Source organism: Phacochoerus africanus, chromosome 11 (assembly GCF_016906955.1).
Source record: "Phacochoerus africanus isolate WHEZ1 chromosome 11, ROS_Pafr_v1, whole genome shotgun sequence".
NCBI lineage: Eukaryota > Metazoa > Chordata > Mammalia > Artiodactyla > Suidae > Phacochoerus > Phacochoerus africanus.
Genome location: NC_062554.1, coordinates 99,019,095 through 99,031,637, shown reverse-complemented (window position 1 = coordinate 99,031,637; position 12,543 = coordinate 99,019,095). Strand labels below are relative to the sequence as shown.

General features: G+C 33.8%; 1 protein-coding gene across 2 annotated transcripts in view; it reads left to right on the top strand.

The window, feature by feature from the left end:
- Positions 1–8,397: 8,397 nt before the first annotated feature.
- The window catches only part of LOC125110738 (platelet glycoprotein 4-like), a 52,560-nt gene continuing 48,414 nt past the window's right edge, over positions 8,398–12,543 (top strand). For both annotated transcript variants that reach the window (XM_047752254.1, XM_047752253.1), the window contains exon 1: positions 8,398–8,526. The gene's annotated coding sequence lies outside the window, so the exon portion shown is untranslated. The remainder of the gene's footprint in view (positions 8,527–12,543) is intronic.

Genomic DNA, 12,543 nt, shown 5'->3' with positions numbered 1-12,543 from the left:
TTAGCAAAGAGAACCAAGGTGCAAACCTAGGCTTGTTGCAAATAGGCATGTTTGCAGAAGCACAGTGAGGATTCTCTAGAATGCTATGCATAGATAACTCAAATGCTAATGATTGTTATGTGCCTAAAGGTCAGAGTAAAAGCTTAACCTTCTACCAGCTAAGTGGCTTTTAAAATAATAAAAGAACTTATAAAATAGTAAACAAACCCTATATCCTCCACCCGTAGCTCCTCCTCATTTGACATCATCCTAAAGAGCGCAATAAAAGCAGTGTGGTTTCTTGAGGCTGTGAGGTGCTCTTGGTCCCTGAGACCTTGAGTCCCCTTACTTAAGATAAATGTCTCTGTGTCTTGTTTCATGTTAACTTTTTTCCTTAAGTTTCACAGCACCCGTTCTTCAGCCCCATCCTGCTGAGCTGGTCTTGGCAAAATCAACACAATATAGGGAAGATAAAGAAAATACATGTTGGTCACAAAAGAATCCTCTTATTCTTAAGAAAAGTGCTCCAAATGTGCCTAAAATATCTGAACATTAACTTTTTGGTCATGACAAAATTTCCTGTTACATATAAATTTTGTAGCAGATAAAGGGAAGTACAAGGTACACATGCACATACATGTGTGTGCTTACATGTCCATATATATATATATGTATATATGTATGTATATATACATGTGTATATAGATAAGAACATAAAAAGGACTTATTCCCCCTCCCCTTAAAGAGTTAAGTCAGATTTGCAAACAGTTCAAGTTAAGATTTGGTCTGCCAACATTTTTAGAAGGCCTTTGAAATTTACATATTGATCTGCTCTGTCCACATGAGAACTATCCATATATACAGAGGCACTCTCCTTTTAAACTCTTTTATACACAGCTCCTACCACCACGTCCATGAAACATATGGGTAAGTTTATTTTATATCTTTAATGCAGTAGGTTTACTTTCATCCTGTCTTTTGATTTATTAGACTACAGGGCTTAAGTCAAAACTTTAATGACCCTGATATTCTGCATTTTATCTTAAGTTATGTCCTTGAAATTCTCTTTTTTTTTTTTTGCTATTTCTTGGGCCACCCCTGCGGCATGTGGAGGTTTACCAGGCTAGGGGTTGAAACGGAGCCATAGCCATCGACCTACGCCAGAGCCACAGCAACGTGGGATCCGAGCCGCGTCTGCAACCTACACCACAGCTCACGGCAATGCCGGATCGGTAACCCACTGAGCAAGGGCAGGGACCGAACCCGCAACCTCATGGTTCCTAGTCGGATTCGTTAACCACTGCGCCACGACGGGAACTCCTGAAATTCTCTTTTAAAGGTGATATTAGAAACCTCAATTTTAACCTCTCAAGTTTTCATTGGCATTACTGTACTACTGTTATGTCTTAAGCACTTAATATTATCATTTTATATTATGTATATATTTATTTTTCTTCCTGCATGTAAAACCCCTTCTCACAAAATACTCTTATAGCTTTATTGCTTTAATAGTTCTATAAATGAAGAAGGGATCAATTGAAAAAATAGATGTTTGTTTATGTATAAACACACACACACACACATACCATCATGTGCATATACATATGCATAAATATGTGTATGTATATCTCCATGCTTAGTTACCCCAAGGATTAAAGTGATAAAACAAATTGTACTTTATTGTCTTACACTGATGACCAATGTTTTGAGATACTTTACTGTGTATGTATATGTTATAGGTTTTTACATGAATTGTGTTATTTAATCTCAAAATAATTCCATTAGTTGCCACTTACAGAATATGTTCATTGTTCATTCCTTCTTTGTTGTATTTAGATATTATTTTCTTTTCTAATATTAGGTTATTTAAAGTTGTTATACAACTTATACAAATGTCTTGAAAAGAATAAAATTAGGTACTGATCAAGAACTCATGTGTGCATATTTTTTTCTTTCAGAAAACCGTACACGGTCTTCAATCAGTCTATCTGGGTTTTAATCTTTGTTTTGACACATAGTAGTTGTGTGACCTCAAGTAGTTTTCTAAAGAACAAAGTAAGGTGTTAGGATAAGTCAACCAGATACCATAATGAGAAGCTTTTATTTAGACAACTGGCATGTAGCAAGCCCCCTGCTACATGTTAACTCTGTTACTTTATCATCATCAAAATTTATAGGTCTTTGTTTATTCATACAATCTAGAACTGCAATGCACATAATGTTAAAATTCTTCAAGTTTGCTGAAGTGTAAACCAAAGGAATGAATCACTTAAAATTTTTATCTATTGTAGGATCTGTATAAGGCTTTATATTTTAAAATTTAAATCTATCATATGATTTGATCTTCACCTTGAGGCTGTAGGTAGAATCAGTGTTACTCTCTTTGACGAGAGGAAATCAGAATTATGAAGACTGTGTGCTCCCAGTTCACAAAAACATGAACAAAGCTGTGAACTTGGGCCATGTGATTTCTTGTCTAGAATGCTTATCATGCATCTTTCATCTGCTTCTCAAATATGTTGCAATATTTATAATTACTCAACATACTTTACTGTTCCTCTTTTACTTCACAAATGTTAAAGTCCATGAATCAATTTATCTGAAAATACTGTTCTAAAGGATTTTTTGAAACCATAAAAATGCTAGAAGAATGTTTATTATTTTCATATTCTTGGAGAGAGCCTTTCAACGCATGGTATAATACCCAAAAAGATTTACCGCAAATGTTAATGGCATAAAAATTGAAAATTTAAGTTATTTAAAAATACAGTAAAAATAAAGTTTAAACTAGTAATTTAAAAAAATTTCAAATCTCATAAGTGAATAACTCCTTACTATTTAATAAACAAAAAAAAAACACAAAAACAAAAGATGAACAAGTTATTACCAAACATATTTTAAAATATAAATGCCAATATACTTAAGAAAATACAGTAAAACTTCACTCAAATACTTATCAATAAAATAAGTATGTGTTAAAAACTTAAAGTTCAGTATAAACAAGTGTGAGTGATAGATGGAGACAGGCTTTTTCACACACTGTACACATATGAACACATATGAACAGAAATTTGGTAAAATTCACTTTCCCTCAAAAAAGTATATACTTTTAACCCAGAAATTTCACTTTCTGCTGTTTACTACTGCCCAAGCATATAAGTAAAACTATACTAACAGGAATATTCAGCATTGTTTTTGCAAGATCAGAGAACTAGAAGAAAATAAAGTTCCATTAAATTTAAAAGACAATATTACCAATTATTCAAAAGACAATACTACATTTGTTATGGAATATATTTCAATAATTGAAAAAAGAGAGTTTATACTATCCAAGATATGAGAATATCTCCAAGGCACCTGAAACTAACAGATGCAAGTTGCAGAAAGTGGGTTTTGGTATAAGTATTAGTCCATATTCATATGTATATAAGTATAAAATTACTTGGAGAGGGAAGGTAATGGGCACATACCTAACACTGGTCACTCCCGAGGAACAGAACTGGTAGTTGAACAAGACCTCATTTGTACCTTTCTATAATTTTAGATAATTTTGCTAGTCCATATGACTTTATTCTCCAAAAGTTTGTCAATAATCATCAGAGCAATTATTTATTAAAAGATACTATATCACAGGCTCTTTACTAAGTCCTTCATATTACCACACTTGATCTTTATAACATACTGAGAAGGAGCTATTCCCACTAAGAGAGGTAAGACAGCAACATGTCGTACACTATGGTAAACTATCGATTCCAAATTCCTACTTAAGCACATTCACTTCCATGGCGGATGCTCTTCATCTCAATGCATTGCGTATCTGTGATATGAATAAGAAGTATAATAACCTCTCAATTCTGGTCATTCTCACTCCTTCCAAAATATTATTCTGGCTATGATCATCAGGTATCTATTCTTTGATTCAGTTGATTATACCAGCTATGAGCCTGCTCTGTGCTCTGAGGATTCAGCAATGAACTAAACAGATAAAGGTTTACCCTCCTACTGAATCAAAGTTCTAGCAAATGCAGAGGCAGGAAAAAAAAAATGTCAAATCCATGTCTGATGGTGCTGTGTAATCTCAGTAACCTGAGCATAGAAAGGGGAAAGGGTCAGGGGCCTGATGGGAAGGGACACATTTTGATGTCTCGTAATCAGATCTCTGCTACATGTGACACGCAGCTCACCTCACTTAGTTATTAAGATTCTCTTATTTAGGCTTCTCCATGTTTTAAGAAAATAAGAATAAGTAGTTATTTAACTCCTAATCCCCAGTCAATACAGTTAGCTCCTGCTCACATCAGAATCCTTTTATGACTGTTTGATTCCAAACCCTATATGGTCTTTCAGAAAAAAGAAAAAAAAAAAAGAAGAGTTCTCAAAGAACTATAAGCTGACCTCAGAGTATTAACAGTTTTATCTTTCATTCTACTAAAATCTGTCTAGTGCTATAGCACAGTTATATAAGGCAAGATATACCCTCCTGTAAAACATATCCCTTCAAAATACTACACATACATAATCTTTTGAAAATGAAAACCTGAACATCCATTACTCAGTAATGTCTGCCTGCCTTACTATTCCAGGTGAATATTTTGCTCAAAATATAAATATATGGTTGCAGATTTTATTTAGCTATGCACTTTCTATGTCTTGTGTGCTAAGCTACTCAGTAACTGCTGTCTATAGGAATGAATACTTAACAGCTTCCTCTGGGAATGCGCATTTGATTCCTTGGGATGCTCATGGGAGGGTGTGGCACTGTCCTCTCCAGATAGAGGATTCAGATGACATTAGGCCACTGATTAATAATGATCCAAGTAAGTTCAGTGTCAACTTAGGTATCTGTTTTGCATATATTTTTTTCTGAAATATCTTTAAGTGTTCATGCTTATATTATAACTATACTTTCAATATATATAAGATATGTGGTTTAAAATAGGTCCTATCTGAACTCCTGTATTGGTCAGCTATTTCTGAATTGTCCAACTGGAAGGTGTGTGTATTCCTGTACATATGTGAGAATTAAGGCTGATAAGAGAATATATCAATGCAGATTAACTACAAAAAAAAGAGAGATTCTTAGACAAAATATATATTGACTTAGACTTTATATTACCTGTTTACTAATAAAACAAAGATAAAAGGTCACAGTTATAAGGGAACCATTTTTTAAATTTACCTGAAATCTATATATGTCACTCTATTGAAAAAAGTTTTTCTGGCATTTAGTTGACTTACAGTGTTGTATTGGTTTCAGGGGTACAGTGAATCGGTTATACATATAAACATAGCCATTATTTTTCCCATATAGGTTATTATAAACTATTGAGTAGATTTGCCTGTGCTATTCAGTAGGTTCTTATTAATCATTTATTTTAGACAGCAGTGCGTGTATGTTTTTCACACCTTTCCAATTCCTCCCTCCCCACAATGGTTTCACGTATAGTAACCATAAGATTGGTTTTGAAATCTCTGAGTTTGTTTCTGCTCTATAAAGAAGTTCATTTATCACATATAAGAGATATCATATGATATTTGTCTTTGGCTTAGTTTACTCAGTATGATAATCTCTAGGTCCATCCATTTTGCTGCAAATGGCATTATTCCATTTTTATGACTTAATAATATTCCATTGTATACATGTTCCACTCCTTCTTTATCCATTCCTCTACCAATGCTCATTAAGGTTGTTTCCGTGTCTTGGCTATTGTGAGTGGCACTGCAATGAGTATTAGGGTTGCATGTATCTTTTCAATTTATGGTTATCTCTGGCTAGATGCCCAAGAGTGGGATTGTTGGATCATATGGTAATTTAATACTTAGTTTTTTAAGGAACCTCCATACCATCCTTCACACTGGTTATACTGATTTACATTCCCACCAATAGTATAAGAGGGTTTCCTTTTCTCCATACCCTCTCCACCATTTACTATTTGTAGATTTTTTAAAGATGAACATTATGATTGGTGTGAGGTAATACCTCATTGTAGTTTTGACTTGTGTTTCTCTAATGATTGATGATGCTGAGCATCTTTTCATATGTTTTTTTTTCTCTCCTTCCTCTTTGGAGAAATGTCTATTTAGGTCTTCTGCCAATTTTTGATTGGGTTTTTTTTTTAATATATAAAGTTGCATGTGATGTTTGTATATTTGGAGATTAATCCCTTGCCAGTTGCTTCAGTTGCCAAGATTTCCTTGAATTCTATGGATTTTTTTGTTGTTGTCTTTGCTTTTGTTTTTAATGGTTTCCTTTGATATGAAAAGACTTTAAATTTAACTAGGTCTCATTGGTTTATTTTTGTTCTTATTTTCATTAGTATAGGATATGGATCAATACGATATGGTTGCAATTTATTTCAAAGTGTGCTATGTCTGTTTTCCTCTAGGAGTTTTACAGTGTCTAGCCTAAACATTTAGGTCCTTAACCCATTTTGAGGGGTGTGTGTGTGTGTGTGTGTGTGTTTATAATGGGTCAGAGAGTATTCTAATTTCATTCTTTTACATGTGGTTATCTGGTTTTCCCATTACCAATTATTTAAGATATGGTCTTTTCTCCATTGAATATTATTGCCACCTTTGTCATAGATTAGTTAACCACAGGTACTGGGATTTATTTCTGGGCTTTCTAATCTGTTACACTGATCTATATTTCTGGGTTTGTGTGTGTGTGTGTGTGTGTGTGTGAGAGAGAGAGAGAGAGAGAGAGAGAGAGAGAGAGAGAGAGAGAGAGAGAGAGATACTGTTTTGATTACTGTAGCTTTGTAGTATAGTTTGAAGTCAGGGAACCTGATTTCTACAGTTCCATTTCTCTTTGCCAATGTTGATTTAGCTATTTGGGGTCTTTTGTGTTTCCATACAAATTTTAAAATGTTTTGTTGTAGTTCTGTGAAGAATGTCCTTGGTAATTTCATAGGGATTGCATTGAATTTGTAGATTGCCCTGTATAGTATAGTCATTTTGACAATATTGATGCTTCCAATCCAGAGCATGATATATCTTTCCATCTGTGTCATCTACTTCTTTCATCAGCATCTTATAGTTTTCAGAGTATATGTCTTTGTCTCTAAATAGATTTATTAAAAGTTTAAATCTTAATAATACAAGGCCATTTCTCCTCTATTATAATTACGTGGCCAAGCATTTGAAAAAATCCCAATATGCCTAAAGAATTTTATAACATTAATTTTTAAGTAAATGTGTCACTCAAAATACCCTGGAAAGAGAAATAAATGATTGAGAAGAAAAAGTGTTTGGATTCCTTTCCAATTGTATTGCACAGCTAGCAAATTCAAGGATTTGACACAAGCCCAGAAGAGAACGATCCAATGAGGATTGGTTTAAATACAGTATAATGAATGAAACATATTTCTGCTTGTTATTGTTAGGTTGATGTCTTTTATGGTTGATTTAGAGGCATTTCTTAGAGGTCTATACAATAGATAACTTTCCAAAGATTTTGATTTTGCCTGTGTGATTCTGAACATTTCTTTATAAGAATGGATTTTTAATATTGAGGGTCTATTTTACTCCCAAATGCAAAGGGTTTTATTTGGTTAGATTTTTAAAAAATTATTTTCCTTTAAAATAACTGAGGTATATGCTTTTATATTAAAAGGTCATTCTAAATAGTTATTCTATTTATTTTTAAACATAACTTTTTTATTTTATTTATTTTATTGTCCACAATTGTGGCATGTGGAATTTCCTCAGCCAAGGATTGAACCTGAGCCAATGCAATGATACTGCTGGATCTCTTAACACACTTCGCTACCACGGAATTCCAGTAATTGTATTTAAATGTTATTTAATACTTGTCTTTTTATCTGAAGAAGTCAAAAAGAAATTTTTTTTTCTTTTTAGGGCTGCACCTGTGGCATATGGAGTTTCCCAGGCTAGGGGTCAGATCAGAGCTACAGCCATCAGACTACGCCTCAGCCACAGCAATGCAGGATGCAAGCCACGTCTACAACCTGCACCACAGCTCAGAGCAATGCCCAATCTTTAGCCCACTGAATGAGGCCAGGGATTGAACCTGCAACCTCATGGTTACTAGTCAGATTCATTTTCACTGTGCCATAACAGGAACTTCTGTTTTTTGTTTTTCATACAAGGATTTTGCTGTGGCCATGAAACTTCTGTAAAACTAACAGGAAAGAATAAATAGAGAAGAACTTCCAGTTACAGCAATAAGCTGCTTCCTTTATAAAAGTCTCTTTGTCATTTTTGTTGATTGAGAGTCCCCAGTTATTTTCACAATGTCTCAACACCCTTTAGATTAAGGCTTTATAGAAAAGTGTATTGTATTTAAACTACATGAAATGAGTTTGGCAAAGTAAGTCATGCAGGAAAGTGAGACTCTGATAATTCTCCCTAATCTACATTTTTCACCCCTGGACTCAGTTCCTCATCTGGAATAATGATGTAGTAAAGCAGAATATATTAGAGGTCACTCAGCCAGTACATTCCTTTTGCTTCATTGGCTTCTGACTTACTTGGATGGACAAATGCACCCCAAAATGAAAGTGCTGCTGAGGATCTTAAATGGAGGTAATGAGTCCTCACCAGAACATAAAAATCGACCTATTAAGAGCTATATCAATAGTGGGATGGTGGAGGGAGGGTATTTTTTCCTTAATTCCTCTTGCAAAACACCACTCTATAAACTAACATTGGCTTTTTTTTTTTTCTTTTGAGACATATTCAAAATTACAAACTTCTTGTAATGAGGTTTTCAGTGGGTTTTTTTCTGCAAAATATCTTTTTTTTAGTAGTGTTTTTTTCCCCAGTAGGTCTTTCAGTAGGATTTTTTTTCAAAATACTATTTGGCCCTCCTAAGAATGATCTGTTCCATTGTTGTCCAATGTTGTAGTATTTGCTAGAAAATTTTTTTTTGCCTTTTTAAAGGTAAGTAATAATTTTTTTAATAAAAAGTTTTCTAACTCCCAAATGGAGGAATCATACTCCTATATAAATACCCTTAAGAAGTTATAGAAAAACAACAACAGGAAGCAGGAACTGTTTTCTTGAAGTCTTTAGGCTTTTTCTTTTAAATTTAGGTTTGTGTTGTTTTTCAAGTTAATCTCCCTACATTTTATTTTTAAAAAATATTAAATCCTTGTCCAATAGGCAATGGCATTTTGATTCTATTTAAAATTTTATGTGTATCTGCAACATGTTTGTTAATATTTACTGCACATCAGATATATTTAAAATTATATACTATGTAAATTGATTATTATAGAACTTTGTTTACTTAGACAATACATGATTTTTAATTTAAATTATAAATCAAAATAAACATTAATAAAAATCAGTATAGAGGGATTAGTGCACATAAATGACTTATCACTTTTATGCCAACATGCTTTCTAATATGCAATTGTTCACTACTTATTACTTTAGTCATTAGTTTGTTTTGCTACTAGAAATGACAAATTAGAATTCATATATAACTCTAAATGGCATAATTCTCTAGAGTATATCTCAGTTATTTTATGGAGTTATTTTATTACATATTAAGAGGTGTCTATGCAGTTCCCATTGTGGTTCAGTAGTAACGAACTAGTCTAGTATCCACGAGAATGTGGGTTTGATCCCTGGCCTCACTTAGTGGGTTAAGGATCTGGTGTTGCCTCAAGCTGTGGCATAGGTAGGTTGTCTTTTTTTTTTATGGTATCCTTTGCTGTGCACAAGCTTGTAGGTTTGATTAAGTCCATTAGTTTATTTTTGTTTTTATTTCTGTTGCCTTGGGAGAATGACCTAACAAAACATTTGTACAGTTGATGTCAGAGAATGTTTTGCCTGTGTTCCCTTCTAGGAGTTTTATAGCATCTTGGCTTATCTTTAAGTCTTTAAGTCATTTTGAGATGATTTTTGTGCATGGTGTGAGGGTGTGTTCTAGTTTCATTGATTTACATCCAGCTATCCAATTTTTAAAACACCGCTTGCTGAAGAGACGGTATTTTATCCATTTTACATTTTTGCCTCCTTTGTCAAAGATTAATTGACCACAGGTGTCTGGGTTTACTTCTGGGTTCTCTATTCTGTTCCATTGGTCTGTATGTGTGTTTTGGTACCAGTACCACACTGTCTTGATTACTGTAGCTTTGTAATAGTGTATGAAGTCTAGGAGAGTTATGCCTTGTGCTTGGTATTTGCTCCTCAGGATTGCTTTGGTAATACTGGGTCTTTTACAGTTCCATATAAATTTTTGGATTATTTGTTGTAGTTCTGTGAAAAATGTCATGGCTAATTTGATAGGGATTGCATTGACTCTGTAGATTGCTTTGGGTAGTATGGCCGTTTTTATGCTATTAATTCTTCCAGTCTGGGGCATGGAATATCTCCATTTCTTTGAATCCTCTTTAATTTCCTTGATTAATGTTCTATAGTTCTCAGCATATAAGTCTTTCACATCCTTAATCAGGTTTATTCCTAGGTATTTAATTTTTAAAGTGTGATTTTAAAAGGCTTTTTTAATATTCCTTTTCTATTATTTCATTGTTTGTATAGAGAAATGCAAACAATTTCTGAATGCTAATCTTGTATCCTGCTACATTACTGAATTTCTTAATAAGTTTGAGTAGTTTTTGTGTGGAGTCTTTAGGGTTTTCTATATATAGTATTATATCATCTGCATAGAGTGACAGTTTTACCTCTTCTCTTCCAATTTGGATTAGAGGATTATTCCAATTATTTCTTTTGTTCATCTGATTGCTGGGGCTAGGATTTCCAATACTATGCTGAATAAAAGTTGTGAGAGTGATAAGGCCATCCTTGTCTTGTTCCAGAAGATATACAGATGGCCAACATGAAAAAATGTTCAACACCATTAATTATCAGAGAATTGCAAATCAAAACTAAAATGAGGTACCACCTCACACCAGTCAGAATAGTCATCATTAACAAGTCAACAAATAACAAATGCTGAAGAGGGTGGGGAAAAGGGCACCTTCCATCACTGTTGGCGGGAATGTAAATTGGTACAACCACTATGGAAAACAGTATGGAGGTACCTTAGAGAACTAAACATAGAACTACCATATGACCCAGCAATAACAATCCTGGGCATATCTAGACAAAAGTTTAATTGAAAAATATACATGTACCCTAATGCTCATTGCAGCACTAGCCAAGACATTTAAACAACCTAAAAGTCCATCGACAGATGAATGGATTAAGAAGATGTGGTATATATACCCAATGGAATACTACTAAGCCATAAAAAAGAACAAAATTATGCCATTTGCAGAAACATGGATGTAACTCTAGACTCTCATACTAAGTGAGGTTAAGTCAGAAAGAGAAAGACAAATTCCATATAATATCACTTATATCTGGAATCTGATATATGGCACAAATTAACCTATCTACAGAAAAGAAACAAACTTATGGACATGGAGAACAGACTTGTGGTTGCCAAGATGTAGGGGGAGGGGTGGGAGGCACTGGAAGTTGGGGGTTATTAGTTGCAAACTATTGTCTTTGGAGTGGATAAGCAATGAGATCCTGCTGTACAGCACATGGAATTATATCTAGTCACTTGTGATGGAACATGATGGAAGATAATGTTAGAAAAAAAGTGTATAGATAGATATATATGACTGGGTCAATTTGCTGTACAGTAGAAGTTGACAGAACATTGTAAATCAACTATAATAAAAACAAATTTATCAAATAAAAATAATATAAAATTGTGGGAAAAAATTTACAAAAAATTAATCTACATTAAAAAGTAAAATAAATTTTAATATGTGAGAAGCTACATTATCAAGAAAACCAGATGTGAAGGAAAAAGCTTGATATGCTCTGAACAGCTGTATTTGAGAAAAGAGTGGGAACAAACTACACTTGTTTTTGAAGATAAACTTAAGTGGAAAAGCTGTTGAGGGGAATGTGCTGAGTAAGCTGAACTTTTCTCTTATTTACTCAGTGCGTGTTTTTCATAAATTATTTGTCCCTCTTTTCTTGAGGTGAATAAAACAACAGTTTACCTTTGAACAAAACAGGTTTGAACGTCTTCAGTCCAGTTTAATACAGATTTTTTTCAATAAATACTGAAGTACTATCTGATCCACAATGTGTATTTGGTTGAATCCACACATGCAGAACCATAGACAAAGAGCATATGACAGTTACCCCTCTTGTGTTGTTCAAGAGTCAACTGTATTTGTATTTCTGTTTTATGAAGCATAAGGTTAAACTATGATTAAAGTAGCAATACTTATTCATGGTGACAAGGCACTGAAGCATAATTAATGAACCCAAATACAGCAGTCCCCCCATATCCATGAGTGTGGTGGGATACCTTCCAAGTCCCTCAGCAGATACCTGAAACCATGGATAGTACCAAACCCTAAGTAGTTCCCCCTAATCAGTGATTCTGCTATCCATGCTTTTAGTTATCCTCGGTTGATCACATTTAACATTGAGTAAGTGAAATCACAGAATGTAAAGCCACTGATAAAAGAGGACAATAATGTGAAATAGTTTTCCTATTCTTAGAGAGAAAAAAAAATGGAAACTTATATCAAGGCAACAAGAGTGAGTCAGCCAGTTGAAAAT